Raw genomic sequence first — 17154 nt, 5'->3', positions numbered from 1 at the left:
TAGAAGGGGTCATGTGAGCACCTAGATAGACATTCCTAAAGTTAGAAGATCTGTAAAGTTCTTGTGTGGGATTTTGGAAAGTTTGAGAGAAACAGTCCTGGAGAAACAATGCAGAGCTCTCAGGATGTGATGGCAAGCACCTGTATGGAGGATCTGCCTAGGGTATGTGGGCTGCCACATTTTTCCTTTTTAGCCTGTGATAATCCCCCTGGGCCAGGGTACGCCTGCATGTGAAGAGCAGTGTTCCCTCAAATTTTTCCCATGCATGTGCAGAATGAATTTTGTTATGTCCACCAATATGGAAATGATGTGTGACATTCATGTGAGGTTGAGGGGTTTGGAGTATGGGCAGGGGCTGGGGCAGAGAGTTGGGGTACAGAGGGGTGCAGGCTCCAGCTGGGGTTGCAGGCTCTGGGGTGGGGCCGGGGATGAGGGGCTCAGAGTTGGAGCAGAGGGTTGGGGTGCGGGCAGTGAGGGTTCGGGCTGGGGGTGAGGGCTCTGGGGTGAGGCTGTGGATGGGGGGTTTGGGGCGCAGGAGAGTGCTCCGGGGCTACGGCAGGGAAAGGGGACTCCCCCGCAAGCTCTCTCTCCCTGCAGCAGCACCTGGGCTGGGGTGGGAGAGGCACCTCTCCCTGCCGTGGCAGTTCCGGGGTTGGGGCCACAGGGTAGGCCTCTCCCCCAGCCGCAGCAGGTCTGGGGCTGGGCTGGGTTGGGGCCGGGGGAGGGGCCGCTTAGCGGGAACTTAGGTGGAGAGAGCTGAGAATCTGTTCGTTTAGTTTCCTATCGAAACACTTCTTCATAACCAGAACCAAAGAGAGCGGCGCCATTGACATCACTTGGCAAAAAAACTTCTATGAAGGGCATTTGCTGGGAATCTGTTTGTGATACTCTGTTCCTGAAACCTACACTGTGTATTGTACAGCAAAGTGTGCAAGTAATCTCATTTGAAACTGAGGTTGCTGGCAACTGTAAAATCAGCCTTGTATAATGGCGAGGGGACCTGGCTTGGTAGTCTGGAGACCTGGGGTCTAGCCCCAGTCATGTCATGTGACCTTGGGCAGGTTACTGTTGTCTCAGTTTCCCCATGAGTAAAGTGTGTGTGTGTACCTTGTCTGTAAAGTGCTTTGTGATCTGTGCATGAAAAGGGCTATTTTGGTTTGTTTGTGTTCTGTTATTACTTAATAGCTTATTTTATATATGTATATAATACTGTATTATTTATATGCACTGTGTGTATATTTATCTTTTGTAGAGGTGTCCTACGGGAGCTTTTCTTCTGCATGACATTTTTTAAGGGCCTTACACTTGGATCAATCTGGCTGATTGCAAAGACCAAACATTAGCTCTTCCAAAGTTGGCACCTCATGGCTGTCGTCTCAACAGGGACAGCTGAGCAGTGTTCTGAGAAGGAGTGACTCCATCCAGGGCAGGGAAATCAGCCTAACCTTCCCTTCACAGAATTTTAACAGAGGGCTCCCAAAAATCCCCTCCAACCCATCACTGGACGGTGAGTCAAACTGGCTGTTGCTTGACCTGAACCTGTGCTACGGGAGAGGGTTTCATTTCCCAGAACCGGCAGTTGCTCTTCGACCTCTCTAGTGCCCAATTGAAACAAGCTCCGGTGACTCACCACCAGATTCCAGGCTGAGTAACGGGCAGAAGTACCAGATATTGCTGCAAGGAATTAGTTTGCACTGTCACTCCTCATTATTGCCACCGAGCGCTGTTGTTTCCAGCCATGAAAGGTTCACAAGATGACTGGTGGCGGGGGGGAGAGGGGGCAATGGACATATGGGAAAGAGTGGAAGAGCCCGGAGAATCAAAATGATGCACCCACAGTGCTGAAGAGTGGGGGGCTCATAGCAGCTGGGTTCACACCAAGTTTTGCTGAAGGTCCCTTTGCAATATGGTAACTTACGGCTTTGCTGGCTGTCTCCATAAAGCCACCTCTCATCACAAGGGAGGAGGGGAGCAAATGAGTTTTGTTTAGAACCATTAGCAGGCCCTTCCCCCACAACCCCATTAGCAGGCCTTATTAAACCAACACAGACAAAGAGCAAAGATGCCCTTGTTAATGGAGGGCCTCCGATAAATACTCTGCTCTGCTGCTGCTTTGAGGGCCTGAAAGGCCTTTGAATAATGTTTCCCTTGCCGTAGTTGCAGACAATGCCCCAGCAGACTGCTTTAAGCAGTGCCAATCCCATTAGCAGGAGAATAGCAGGGCTTTCTGGATGTGTGTGTGTGCACAGCTATGTGTGTGCGTGTGTTTGCGCGGGTGTTGGCGGGCTGACAGTGGGAACTAGGGCTAAGTATGCCAATGGCTTGCTCTCATCTCGTCCTCTCCCCCAACGGGAGAAAGCAAAGCAGGGAAAGGCTCGGATGAAACTCCACTTCAGAAACAATCTCCCCTATTTACGCAGGGTCTAAGCCAAGTGACTGGAGAAAGGTGCTGCCTGTTGAAGTTCCACAGGGATGGAAAAGTCTGCTTCTCAAAGGGGGAAACTGAATGCAAGAGAATAAGAAAAGTGCTGGGGCACTGAACGCTAGGGGTGCTGGTGGGTTCCTCCAGCTTTTGCTCCCTCTTCCTGGGTCTGAGTCTCACCTTGCTGACATCTTGGTGGAAATCAGGAGTACCTCCATTCAAGGGAACAGTATTACTAAGGTGCACCTGAGTTCAGAATCAGGCCCATTTTTCTCTTCCTTCTCCCTCCACCCAACCCCATAAGTATGTAATTTAGAATCAAGAAGCAATTGATTTTTAAAGTGCCCATCACTCTCGTAGTGTCTGGTAATTTACAAACCACAAGACAGATGCAAATGCCAGCCCTGTTCTGATGTATTTATCTCTTTGCCATTCCCATTGACTATGAGGCTAATTAATGTGTTAAATAGACGGCCGCATCGTAAACTTGGATGAGTTGAGATAACTCTACCCCATGTGTTCTCTTTGATCTTTCTTTCTGTGTAATGAGTGAAAGTCATGTACAGTGGGGCTGTTTTCGGTGTTTAATTTAATCATCTGATGATATTTATTTTCACAAATGTGAACTTACCAGCAATTATCGGGAAGGTTTCATCTTGTGCTTAATGTACCAGTTAATCGCCTTTCCATGAAGTAACAGCTTCCGTGTGAGGAGTTAGTAATTACTATGTGTGAAATAAAGGCTCATTTTCCAGAGGGAAGAGGAAAAGATGGTGGACAGCATCCTCAGCTAGTGTAGGTTGGCACAGATCTTCAGTGGCAGTAGTCAGCTGGCATAGCTCTGCCAATTTACTCCAGGTGAGGATTTGGCCTTAGGTTTCTGTGGGGGTTCCCCAGTTCAGGAGAGAGAGAGGGTCAGATTCTGACAAAAGGAACCAAACTCTGAAATAAAGGGAAAGGCTTCTGGAGTACTAGTGGGAGACGATCAGCTTCTGTAGGTGAGAACTCAATTCTGGAGATTATCGTACAAACAAATGAGCTGAAGATCCCTATTTTTTAGATCACTGAGTTACCAAACAGTGTTGCCCTCTATCTCTTTTGCTACAGAGCCTCAGCAATATCTTAAAAAAGCAGAGAGGGTGTTTGAGGCATTAAAATAAGAGGCAAAATGCTTAAGTCACTTCTGTATATGGATGATATAAATATGGAATGATACTTTTATTTGCGATATATTAGTCAGCCACTAGATGTCTGTCCTGTACACAGTTTCAGACAGGGTGTGGATCCTAGTAAACAAGGGGGACAAAGCTGGAACTCAAGCTGAGTGGAAGCCTGTTTCATTGTGTCTATAGCTGTAGCTGTTTCCTTAATAAATACAACCTGTTTAAGAAAATCTGAGTTTTCATGACAGGATGAATGGACTGAATGTAAACATCAAATTTGTTAAGTCTGGAATTTAGATGCTTGAATGAATCCAAATGCAGATCAACAACCAACTCTCTATTGTTAATGTTCCTTCAGAGAGAGACTTGTTAGAGCGGCTGCCATCCCATAATTTTTAAGGTAGTCTGTTAAAGTGGGCTATTCAATCTATCCAAAAGCATGCAGAATATCAGTACCATATATGACAATTAATTAAGTGTGAAAGCAAGCAAGCTGGTCTGATTCAGAAATAGCAAATTGTTTTTCAGCTGTGGCAGATGGATTCCTTATGGATCACAGATATAAAATCACAGATAGAAATAGGAAGGCATTGCATCCTGCTGCAGAAAATGGTGGGTTTTCGCTGTTCATCTCAAAAGACCTAAAAGTAAAAGACATGGTCCAAATTATTCCCTTAGCAAAGGGTTCTCTTGCATGCAAATTACACCCTGCCTGTTCAGCAAAGAGCATCAACCATCTCAGGGGCTTTGTACCTGGAACCTGAGTGCAGGGATAGGTATCTATAGCTGCAGGAGTAGTCGTTTGGCAGAGCCTAAGAAGCGTGGGATCATCATCACTCACCAGCCCTGTGGGGAACCCCAAGGGATGTTAATACAGTTAATAATTTTTGAGGTTCATGACATTTGGGAAATAGTCCTTCCAGATTCATGGATACAAAGCTCTACATGAGTTCACTTGTTTTTAAAGGGAAGGCCAATGACAGCTCTGAGCTACTACTGGGCCTTACCCAACATGGCCTCAAATCTCTCTTGCTATTTTCCCTTCCCTACTTCTGAATTGTCTATTTGCTACGTCTATACTGCATCTGGGAGCATGCTTCCCAGCTTGGGTAGACCGACGGGCACCTGTTTTGCTAGAGTTCATATGCTAACAGCAGCAGGGGGCAGTTCGGGGTAGCTGCTGGAGTACAAACCTGCCTGGACCCCCAGTGTATGCACTCAGGGGGCTAGTCTGAGCAGCTGCCCATTATGTCACCAGCTACGCTGCTATTTTTAGTGCGCTCGCTTAATCAGAACTAGCGTGTCTGTCCACCTGGGCTGGGAAGCACACTCCCAGCTGCTATGGAGACATACCCTAACATTACTAAATCGAACGACTTCCATTCCCTATGTCTAAACTAAGGTCTTCCTGGGGTCACAAGAGGAGGCCTGCTTTCCCCGCTGTAGTTTGAAAGCACTCTAAGATCTATGGATGAGAAGTGCTAGATAGCCATGAATCAACAAGGTATGTTAGCAGGAGTATAACTTTAAACATGTGAGCTGCCCCATTAAAGTCAATAGCTGAAACAGGACCGATAAGAGCGACATATTTATTTTTATTTTTCACATAGCCCTCTGTCCTCCATTTCTGGCATTGAGGCATGGCCTGCTGGCCCACTGCTGTCAGCTCACTTTACATCCAAGCAGACTCCTAGAATCGCTGGGACAATTTGCACTTCTTAACTAGAAGCATCATCAAGTCTCAGTTGCGTAGAGACCTCTCCTTCATGCTGAAGAACTAAATTAAACCTTCACTAGCATCTGTGAGAAGAATGAACAGTAATAAATGCAGCGATAAATAAGGATACTATATTAGCATGGTTAAAGACAGGGCAAGACCCTTGAACTGATATTTGGCCTATATTCTAGGTGCTGTTCAGGCATCTCTACTTGGATGGATTCATATGCTCGGGTGATATGTTCCTCATCATTGAGTAGTAAGATCCATTCAGTTTTCATGTAGGCAGGGATTGATTCATTTTCATTCATTCACTCATAAACTACTATTTATTTGTGCCAAAGACACTTGTGCATGAGCATTCTCATTGAAATCAGATACTCCTTGTGAAAATTACTTTTGTGCACTATGCCAACCATATCTGTAGAAGTATGCTAAAAATAAATTAGGCAAAGAGTCCTGTGGCATCTTATAGACTAACAGACGTATTGGAGCATGAGCTTTCGTGGGTGAATACCCACGTCGTCGGATGCATGTAGTGGAAATTTCCAGAGGCAGGTATAAATATGCAAGCAAGAATCAGACTAGGGATAACGAGGTTAGTTCAATCAGGGAGGGTGAGGCCCTCTTCTAGCAGTTGAGGTGTGAACATCAAGGGAGGAGAAACTGCTTTTGTAGTTGGCGAGCCAGTCACAGTCTTTGTTTAATCCTGTGCTGATGGTGTCAAATTTGCAAATGAACTGAAGCTCAGCAGTTTCTCTTTGAAGTCTGGTCCTGAAGTTTTTTTGCTGCAGGATGGCTACCTTTAAATCTGCTATTGTGTGTCCAGCGAGGTTGAAGTGTTCTCCTACAGGTGTTTGTATATTGTCATTCCTAATATCTGATTTGTGTCCATTTATCCTTTTATGTAGGGACTGTCCAGTTTGGCCGATGTACATAGCAGGGGAGCATTGCTGGCACATGATGGCATTTATTACATTGGTAGACGTGCAGGTGAATGAACCAGTGATGGTGTGGCTGATCTGATTAGGTCCTGTGATGGTGTCACTGGTGTAGATATGTGGGCAGAGTTGGCATTGAGGTTTGTTGCATGGATTGGTTCCTGAGTTAGAGTTACTATGGTGCGGTGTGTAGTTGCTGGTAAGAATATGTTTCAGGTTGGCGGGTTGTCTGTGGGTGAGGACTGGCCTGCCTCCCAAGGCCTGTGAGTGAGGGATTGTTGTCCAGGATGGGTTGTAGATCACTGATGATGTGGTGGAGAGGTTTTAGCTGAGGACTGTATGTGATGGCCAGTGGAGTTCTGTTGGTTTCTTTCTTGGGCTTGTCTTGCAGCAGGAGGCTTCTGAGTACACGTCTGGCTCTGTTGATCTGTTTCCTTATTTCCTCATGTGGATATCGTAGTTTTGAGAATGCTTGGTGAAGATCTTGTGGGTGTTGGTCTCTGTCTGAGGGGTTGGAGCAAATGCGATTGTACCTCAGCACTTGGCTGTAGACAATGGATCGTGTGGTGTGTCCAGGGTGGAAGCTGGAGGCATGAAGGTAGGCATAGCAGTTGGTGGGTTTTTGGTATAGGGTGGTATTAACGTGACCGGCACTTATTTGCACCGTGGTGTCTAGGAAGTGGATCTCCCATGTAGATTGGTCCAGGCTGAGGTTGATGGTGGGGTGGAAGCTGTTGAAATCGTGGTGGAATTCTTCCAGGGTTTCCTTCCCCTGGGTCCAGATGATGAAGATGTCATCAATGTAACGTGGGTAGAATATTACTTTAGAATTAAAATAAATTACTTGAGAGAGAGAGAGAGAGAGAGTGTATGTTGGTGTGTGTGTGTGTGTGTGAAAAATAACTCACCATAACCCGTTACTTCTCTGTTGGATATAAATAATTGCTTCCACTCCATGGTCCCAATTTTGCAAAGCACTTTATCATGTGATTACAGTTCAGCACACAAGCAATCTCAGCATGATTCAGCAAAGCACCATTGGCTTCCCTAGGATTTAAATTAAGTATGTACTTAATGCCTTGCTAAATTGGGACTTGAATATGTCACCTAGGGTTGCCAACTTTCTACTCGCACAAAACCGAACATCCTTGCCCTGCCCTCTGCCCCATCCCTTCTCCAAGGCCCTGCCCATGCCCTGCCCTGTCTCTGGGGCTCCAGCCCCCACTCACTCCATCCCCCCCAATTGCTCGCTCTCCCCACCCTCACTCACTCACTCGTTTTCACCGGGTTGGCTTAGGGAGCTGGGGTGTGGGAGGGGTGAGGGCTCCGGCTGTGGGTGCGGGCTCTGGGGTGGGTCCTGAAATGAGGAGTTCAGAGTACATGAGAGGGCTCCAGGCTGAGACAGTGGGTTGGGATGCAAGAGAGGGTGAGGGCTCCAGCTGGGGGTGCGGGCTCTGGGGTGGAGCTGTGGATGATGGGTTTGGGGTTCAGGAGGGTGCTGTGGGTGCAGATGAGGGGTTTGAGATGTAGAAGGGTGCTCTGGGCTGGGACTGAGGGGTTTGGAGAGCGGCAGGGGGATCAGGGCTGGGGCAGGGGGTTGGGGTGTGGGAGGGGGTGAGTGGTGCAGGCTCTGGAAGGCGCTTACCTCAGGTGGTTCCCGGAAGCAGTGGCATGTTCCCCCCTGGCTTCTACGTGGAGGCACGGCCAGGCGGTCTGCACACTACTCGATCTGTAGGCGCACCCCTGTGGCTCTCATCAGCTGCAGTTCCCAGCCAATGGGAACTGCGAGGGCAGCGCTTGGGGCGGGGGCTGCATGCGGAGCCCCTTGGCTGCGCCTACATGTAGGAGCCAGAGGGGGGACATGCTGGCTGTTTCCCAGGAGCCAAGTGGCGCGGAGGCTAGTAGGGAGCCTGCCAGCCCTGCTGCGCAGCGCCGCCAACCAGACAGTCAGGATCCCTTTTCGACCACATATTCTGGTTGAAAACTGGACACCTGGTCACCCTAATGCCACCGCAAAAGCTAATGAAAATACACTGTCTACATACTTTGCCACAAAATTTCCAATTTAATCTATTTTAAGATAGCCAGTACAAATTCTATTTCTGTATGAGAGCTTGGAAAATATAGCACTTCTAGAGTCAGCTGATTAAGGTAAGGGTCTGCTTAGTGTAAATTAGCTCCATTTTATACTTGAATGGTTCTATCCTTGTATATTAATAAAGGTCTAGTAAATCTATTTTTTTTAAAAAGTCTGTTTCCCTGTATGGAGATCACAACTTCAGAAAAGCACCATGCATGTCTATAGTGCTATAGAGAGCTGGTTAAAATATTTTGGAATTCAATTACATTTTATATCCAAATTTTGATATTTTAAATTTGTTTGTGATTCCCCTCCCCCAACACACACACACACTCTCTCTTTGACTAGCTCTGGTGCTCTATAAATAATTAATAGAAAATAAAAGTAATATCATCATCCTCATGGCAAATCCCCAAAGGATGTAGGCTCCTGGCAGATCAAGTGCCATCTGGACCGATCTTTAAAAGGGGCCTTACGGTGGTCTGGCTGGTTGTTCAGTTTATGTCCATCGCTGGCAATCTTAGTGTACCACACAAAAAATAAAACAAGTACTTTTTAACACCTAGAGGAACAGGTTGAATTGAAGATCTTATTGCAAATTAAGGGTGAAATATTTATATACCTTCACACAACCTTCAGTTGCTAAGAGGCTCCCACCACTAAGGATTTTTATCACAAATCTCATGATAGTTGATGTTTTTCTTAAAGCCCCCTCTCCTGGAGTCAAATGACTGTGTGAGAACCTCAGCTTTAAGTTTTTACAAGGAAATTTCTAGCCCTCATTGTCATAGAAAAGAGCTTGAAAATGGTTTCAGAGTAGCAGCTGTGTTAGTCTGTATTCACAAAAAAGAAAAGGAGTACTTGTGGCACCTTAGAGACTAACAAATGTATTTGAGCATAAGCTTTCGTGAGCTACAGCTCACTTCATCGGATGCATTCGGTGGAAAATACAGTGGGGAGATTTATATACACACAGAGAGAACATGAAACAACTCCCCCCAAAAGGCTCAAAAACAGAAGGCAAATAAAGAGACCCTCACATAATTTTTATGCCAATCTCATGAATTTTGAACACTTGGGCTTGGCAAAACATTTATTTATTATAGGCAGAGCTGGTAGTGGTGCTTATCATTAAGGTTGTCTGACTGTTCCCATTATAAGACCCCATTTTCAGTTGCTTATCACTTTAACTGATTTATATGCTTAAAACTTTATTATTATTTATTTGTATTACTGTAGTGCCTAGGAGCCCTAGTCACGGACAAGGAGCCCACTCTGCTAGGTGCTGTAGAAACACAGAACAAAAAGGCAGTCCCTGCCCCAAAGAGCTTAAAATATAGGCATACACTAGGAAACCACAGATGGATACAGCTGCTGTATATCGATATAATAATACCTAGTTCTTTTCATCAATAGAGCTTAAAATGGAGAGGTCAGCATCATTATCCCCATTATATAGATGGAGACACTGAAAAACAGAGAGATCAAATGATATGTTCTAGGCCACCAGCAGAGTTGGGAATAGAACCCAGAACTCCGGAGTCCCACTCCAGTGCGTGATCCACGAGGTCACACACCCATATTCTCACAAACACATTACAGCAGATGCATAGAGTTAATATACAGGGAAGCGAGGTACGCAGACTGAAAACTGGGCTGAAAACACAGGCACGCTCGAGGGTTAATTTTTCACCTGCTACTCTCCATTTTAGCGCACAGTCAGAGGTATGGCATTATCTGAGAGAGAGCAGACGATGAAAGCAATGCACAGGACTGAAAGAAACAGGGAGAAGAGCTGTGTGTCACATAGTGATTATTGACAGGTTTCAGAGTAGCAGCCGTGTTAGTCTGTATTCGCAAAAAGAAAAGCAGAACTTGTGGCACCTTAGAGACTAACAAATTTATTAGAGCATATTGAGCTGTAGCTCACGAAAGCTTATGCTCTAATAAATTTGTTAGTCTCTAAGGTGCCACAAGTACTGCTTTTCTTTTTATAGTGATTATTATTATTAGTGATCACAGTGAACTTCTGTGAGCTGGAACCTTGCTGTCAGAGGACCTGTTTCCCCGGTGGTGGAAGGGAAGGATTTGAGAAGGGACTGAGGCAGGCAGATTGTAAACACTGAGCAGAGAGAAGGATGGATAGTGCAGGACACATATGTTGCTTGTCCTGGCAGAATGAGGAGTAATTGTACAGCAAAGATCCTCTATTAGGAAGAAATGGCAAAGTGGATTTTCTGGAGCTCCAGAGGGCCAGGTAAATAAATGTCCCCTTTGTTGTTAATCTGCGGGTTTGTGGTTGGATTTGTGTTTTTTACATATCAGGAAATGTATCAAAGGTTTGATCAATCTGTGCTGTTTCTCACTGTTTTATAAACACACACACAGAGACAGCTGTCTAGCTTAGGTTTTCCTGGGGTGCCCATCACCTTGCAGCTATCTTTGTATTTACATATTGTATCCAGACATGCACGCACATGTATACCTATCTCTGTGTATATAATACATGTGTGTTTATATGTAGCACACAGAGATGTGTGTGTGTGTATATATATATATATATATATATATATATATACGCACACATATGTAGCAATATATCTAGCCAGAGAAACAGACACAAGCACACACAGAGAGTCTCTATAACTAAAGGCACAGTCCTTGAAATCCTTGCAACACACCCCAAACTCCTAATGACTTCAGCTGGAATTTTGATTGCTCCAGGTAGGCAGAATCAAATTCCATTGTGTACATATCTGCAGTACAACACAAATACATCACTCTATGCTGGTGGGAAGTGCATTGCAGTGTTTTGTTTTGTTTTCTTTTATTTTTTGCAATAAAGTTTTTGCTTTCTTATGGGACAAACTCCCAAAACAGAATAAATAGAATTATTAACTGTAGGATTAAATAATCCCAATAAATATGCCTACCTTGTATAATACCTATAGTGTTAGTTTAGATGCTATGGTCAGTGGCACCAATAGATAGGATAGAGTGAAATAATAGGTTTGCAAAGAGAATGCATTGTCTCTGATTTGTCTCAGAAAACAAATATTCAGGGATCCAATCTTGCAAAGATTTACACACACATGTAAATTTACTCACATTGAGTAGTCCCACCGAAGTGAATGGGGCTACTCACAATGCACAAAGATAAGCATGTGGAAAATCTCTGAAGGAGCATGATGTCAGTCATTTCAGGCAACAGTAGCCCCAATATATAGTTTGGGAGGTTTAGGGTTTAGTGACATTTTTCTTGAATCAGAAGTTTACAGGTTTTAAATTCCAGATTAAAAAAAATCACAAACTCAGCGTAGTAGGAGAGGGAACTACATAATGTAGCTGAAGGATCTAATCTACACTAGCTAGGTACTTATATGGCCACCATCACCACTGTATCTGAGTTCCTGGGATCTGACTGGTTTTGGCAGCTTACAAATAATATGTTATGTTGCATTTAAGTCAATCAGCTCTTGTCAGGTTTCTGCTGAATTTTTGCAAAGATCGCTTGAGATAAAGTTTGTAATTTTTTTTATTAGTAAACTGTGAGACCAATCTGTATTGTGACTGTGTAGGAAGAATAATATGGTGTTATAACAATAATGTGATGTTGTAACCATCCCCCAGAGTTGGCTGATTTTCACGAGGCTGAAATGATCTCAGAGGGTTGGGTTGCTGTGCTGTTTTGTTGAAGTTCAGTCTCTATTGGGTTATTCATTTTTTCTGGTGATAATAAATGTGTCACACTGCGAGGACTCACTAGTTGGGAAATCAGAAAAGATTTGTTTTTAAATGATTTTATGCTTGTTGTTAAATGGTGTTTTTTTTAATATAATCATACATGCACGTGTATTCAGGTGAACTCCAAGGTCTTAGTGTAATTAGCTTTGAATTATCCAGGGTTAGCTCCTTGAGTACTGTCCTTGATTAGGAGAATTGGCTGGAGTCTAGATAATAAAGTTACAATAATAATCCTTTACATTTATGCTGGATTGCACTTTATTCAGAAAGATCCCCAATGACTCTGGGCCCTATATGTGAAATGCTGAGTGCCAATAGCTCCGGGCCTACATACATACGCTTCTCAGCTGAAAAGCAGGCATCTCTTGGGTGGGGGACACTTGCCAGCAGGACCCTGGCACAAACAACAGCAGAGGGACAACTTGAGTAGAAATTCCAGCAATCTCCACCCATTTTCAACTCAGATTTCCATTTGGGTAAAAAGTACTATCAGATTTTTTAGTACTGGTTCTGGCTCCCAACACAGCTCTGTGAAATGTGAGAGAGGGGCTTTAGAATGAGAGTGCAGCTCTAGCAGAACCTCAAGGCAGATTATTTAATTTTAAAAAATCTTTTATTTATTTGTAGCTGCAATCTGGGATGCCCCCGCCCCCCACCTGTACTTTCTGGTTGGAGACAAACAGATCAAGCACAGCAGATCCAGTTGTAAAAAGCATCAACCAGAATAATATATCTCTTAAAAAGTCTAGTTGGGTCTTTAGACCACCCCCTCTGTGCTTGCAGCCTCATGGGTCCTCCCAGTGACATCACCTATAACAACATCCGACGGCTACAATATTATAGGGTCACTCCTCTTTGTGCTGATCTCGGAAGCTAACACAGCTTGGCTGGAAGAAGATGCAGGGTTTTTAACCAGGTCAGTGTGACAAAATGTGAATTAAGTAAACACACATGAAGCAAAGAAACAGAACTGGGCACCCTCCAGTGTCCCCCAGAATGCCGTCTGCCTCCAACAGGACTGGGTAGAACTCCAGGGAGGCATGTGGGCTGATCGCTGTAGGAGCCCAGGCCAACATCCTCACTTAAAGAATAGATATAGGCCCCATTTGCAGCATAGTGTAGACTTGTCAGATGGTGATGTACAGTAAGTGTTCATTAGGGCCCTGATTCGGCACGGTACTTACACATGTGCCTAGTGAGACGCACATGAGTCATCCGGCTGAAAGGCAGCAGGACTGCTCATGTGTTTGAAGTTAGGAATGTGCTTCACTGCCTTGCTGAATCAGTGCCAAACTGCATAAGGCCTCAGTCCAGCAAAGTGCTTCGTGACTTCACTGAGGTGACTCACAAGCTTAAGTGCGTTGCCGGATTGGGGCCTTAGCTTTTTTTTTTCCTGACTTGGGGCACATGCTGCTGTGCTGTGTGCACACATGCTGGAAAGCCTGCTATACGGGTGCCCTTCGGCAATGCTGCTTTGCCTTCTATTCCATCTCTGCCCAGACTCCCTGCTCCTTTCCACGGTCACTGCCCAGCTGGAGAGCTTTCAAACAGCTAATCACCGTGAAGCCAACAGGAAGTGATGCAGCCACTCATTTCTCAGGGCATTCTTCGGCCTGGAGGGAAGTATGTGTCAGATTGCTGGAGGGCAAGGGAGTCAGCCAGGCTGTGTGATAAAGATCTCTGGAGCGCTGTACACAAACCTGTCTTGGGGGGGAGGGAGGTTTACAGGATCCATGTTTCCTCATTGCCAGTCATGTTCACCTCATTTTGTGCACTGTGCTTGTTGCGCACTGTTGCCATGGGCTGTTTGCATCCATGTTTCACCCTAGAGGTTGCTGCATTTTTATGAAGGTTTGCGAAGTGCTGGGAAAACTAAACATCATGGTGTACTGTAGTCGTCAATTATTATTAACTAATATTACATTCGGTGATGATGGGTGAAGAGTTCTCTAGATATGTAGTACAGTTTATCATGTCCATAGAATGCTCTGGGAACCTTCTTGCTTAAAGGACCTGGGCCAGATCCTTAGCAAGCATGAATCAACCTACTTCCATCAGACAGCGGAGCTGCATCAACTTACCCCAGGATATATAGTTTTGAACCCCGCCAGCTGCACAGGTTCATGTCATTATTAATGGGATCCCACCCCTCAGCTCTCTCAGTTACTTCTAGAGCTCTGTAGCATCTAAGCACTCAATACTACTCTTTAGATTCACCTAGTGTTATCCATAGAGGTCATCATGGCTGATTCTGCACTTTGCCTCTCCCAGCTTCGAGGAGACTGTCTTTGTTGTTGTTTTGTATGCGTGGGCATGGGTGTTAGAGGTCCCTTGTCACTCTTCTTGGCAGGAAGGATCTAGCAGACAGTTAGGTTTTGCAGCATGAAGCTGGATTAATTTAAGATCATGCGATGAAGTGAGCTGTAGCTCATGAAAGCTTATGCTCAAATAAATTTGTTCGTCTCTAAGGTGCCACAAGTACTTCTTTTTTTTTTTTTTTTTGCTTATCTCTCTGTTAGCTTATCCAGCATTCAAGAGCTCTTGACTGAGAATGCTTTTTCTCTGGCTCTTGTAAGCTTCTCCTAGCATTATTAGGTGCATTGTCTCAGAATATATATGATAGGGTAAAGTACGTATTTAGGGCACTGGTGTAACCTGGTCTATGGGGAATTCTTATACTGGGCCCAGCTTTTTTCCTGGACAGCTGAATGTCTCAGATTTATATTATGGAATCATAGAAATGTAGGGTTGGAGAGACCTCAAGAGGTCATCCAGTCCAGTGGTTCTTAACCTGGGTAATCGCATACCCCCTGGGGGTACGCAGAGGTCTTCCAGGGGGTACATCAGCTCATCTAGATATTTGCCTAGTTTAACAACAGGTTACATAAAAAGCACTAGCGAAGTCAGTATAAACTAAAATTTCATACAGACAGTGACTTGTTTATACTGCTCTGTATACTATACACTGAAATGTAATGACAATAGTTATATTCCTATTGATTTATTTTATAATTATAAGGTAAAAATGAGGAAGTAAGCAATTTTTCAGTAATAGTGTGCTGTGACACTTGTATTTTTATGTCTGATTTTGTCAGCAAGTAGTTTTTAAGGTGAAATTTGGGGGTATGCAAGACAAATCAGACTCCTGAAAGGGGTACAGTAGTCTGGAAAGGTTGAAAGCCACTGATCTAGTCCATCTCTGCACACTGACAGATGTTTAATTGTTTTTAAATTAAGGACAAGGAGTCCACGCCCTCCCACGGTAACCAGTTCCAGTGCTTAGCTAATAATGAGAAGTTGTTATATTTATAAGTACTTTAAAAATGGTTGTTTAGAGACTCTTCTCCTTGTGCAAAGATTGACCAGGGCTTGTAATATTTATTTGCTGACCAATGCCAAAAAAGTACTGGTAGACCAGGGGACTAGCAGCTGTTTTAAGGCCCAAAATCTAATAAGCCACCTGAACTAAAGAAAGATGAATGCCATATACTTGTGTTTTCTCATGCTGTAATCCCATGTTACAACAGAAGGAAGTTTGGGGACTCACCTCCCATGTAGACATTAAAGGGGGGGGTGATCTCGATTCTTCCACCCCCAAAAAACTTATTTAAATACTCAATCCAACAATTATTTGATATAATTTTGAAAGGGACCATGTCAAGGCTGATTCATTAAAATTGCCTTATGACAGCTGTCCCTTAGTGTACTCAAATTACTTCAGGATTGTGGCTGTGTGTTTTTTCCCTTCAAGCAACCTGTAGTGAGTAGGGAAAAGTGGCAGAAGTTCTATTTACAGATTCTGACTCGCAATGAGCAAACCAGCCTAAGTGTATGCAATTCCTAATACATTGCATTACATTGTAAGCTCTTTGCGGCAAGGGCTCTCCTTTTGTTATATGTACGTACAGCACCTATCGTAGTGAGGCCCTAATCCCTGATTGAGGCCTGCTGATTAGGGGTACTCAAACTAGAGGTTCCCACCACCCAGCCCTTCTCATATTGCTGGATGGGAGCGGGGTCTCTCCTAGATGAGAGAGGAATCCTGGGCTCATCAAGATATAAAGGGGGTTATGTAAGAAAAAGTTGAGAACCGCTGCTGTAAGTACTACTCCACTACAAATGATTAATATCTGCTTTTGGGTGTGTTTATTTTGTCTGCAGCATGGATAGAACTGGGAAAACAATATGCTATGCACTAATACTTTGTCTTCTCTGCTATCTTCCATCCCTTAAGTTTAAAACTCTTTGTAAATATTAATCCTCAAAATCCCTGAGACGTAAGTAGGTATTGGTAAACTGAGGCACAGATTCATTGTCAAATCACAACCAGTCAGTGATAGATTTATAATTACAACACAGGAATCCTAATGCCTAGTCCTGTACTCTAACCCAGTGGTTCTCAAGTAGGGATACAGGTACCCCTGGGAGTAAGCAGAGGTCTTCCAGGGGGTACATCAACTCATCTAGATATTTGCCTAGTTTTACAACAGGCTACATAAAAAGCACTAGCCAAGTCAGTACACACTAAAATTTCATACAGACAATGACTTGTTTATATGGCTCTATATACAATATACTGATATGCAAGTACAATATTTATATTCCAATTTATTTATTTTATAATTATATGGTAAAAATAAGAAAGTCAGCCATTTTTTAGTACTAGTGGGCTGTGGCATTTTTGTATTTTTATGTCTGATTTTGTCAGCAAGTAGTTTTTAAGTGAGATGAAACTTGGGGGTTCGCAAGACAAATCAGACCCCTGAAAGGGGCACAGTAGTCTGGACAGGTTGAGAGCCACAGCTCTAACCAGTCGAATATACTCCCTCTCTGAAATCATGAAAGTGGCTTCTGAAGTGACTTGGTCTGTCTTGCTAGCTAACTAGTTTGATAGTGACCCTACAGTGCTGCTGCACAGATGAGTACGGTTCTCAGGGATTTCAAGTGACCAAAATACAGCTAATTTAGATTCTGGGTAATATTTTAATCACCTGACCCAATGCGGCCATCTAAAAATCTTGGTAGCTGCAAAAAGTGCAAGGTGTCCTGAGAAAAATCTGTGCGTTGGTTGCTCAAGATGTGTCATT

At 44.1% G+C, this 17154-nt stretch overlaps 1 protein-coding gene across 3 annotated transcripts in view; it reads left to right on the top strand.

Annotated features, from left to right (window-relative positions):
- The first annotated feature begins 10341 nt into the window (after nt 1-10341).
- Nucleotides 10342-17154, top strand: part of PLEKHM3 (pleckstrin homology domain containing M3) — a 137758-nt gene continuing 130945 nt past the window's right edge. The window contains exons 1-2 of one of the 3 annotated variants that reach the window (XM_043505654.1): nt 10416-10580; nt 12851-12983. The gene's annotated coding sequence lies outside the window, so the exon portion shown is untranslated. Of the gene's footprint in view, nt 10581-12850; nt 12984-17154 lie in introns of all 3 variants that reach the window. The other 2 variants (XM_038422576.2, XM_043505656.1) reach the window with 2 other exon arrangements.

This window comes from Dermochelys coriacea, chromosome 11 (assembly GCF_009764565.3).
Source record: "Dermochelys coriacea isolate rDerCor1 chromosome 11, rDerCor1.pri.v4, whole genome shotgun sequence".
Lineage (NCBI taxonomy): Eukaryota > Metazoa > Chordata > Testudines > Dermochelyidae > Dermochelys > Dermochelys coriacea.
This window is presented reverse-complemented; position numbering and strand designations above follow the sequence as displayed.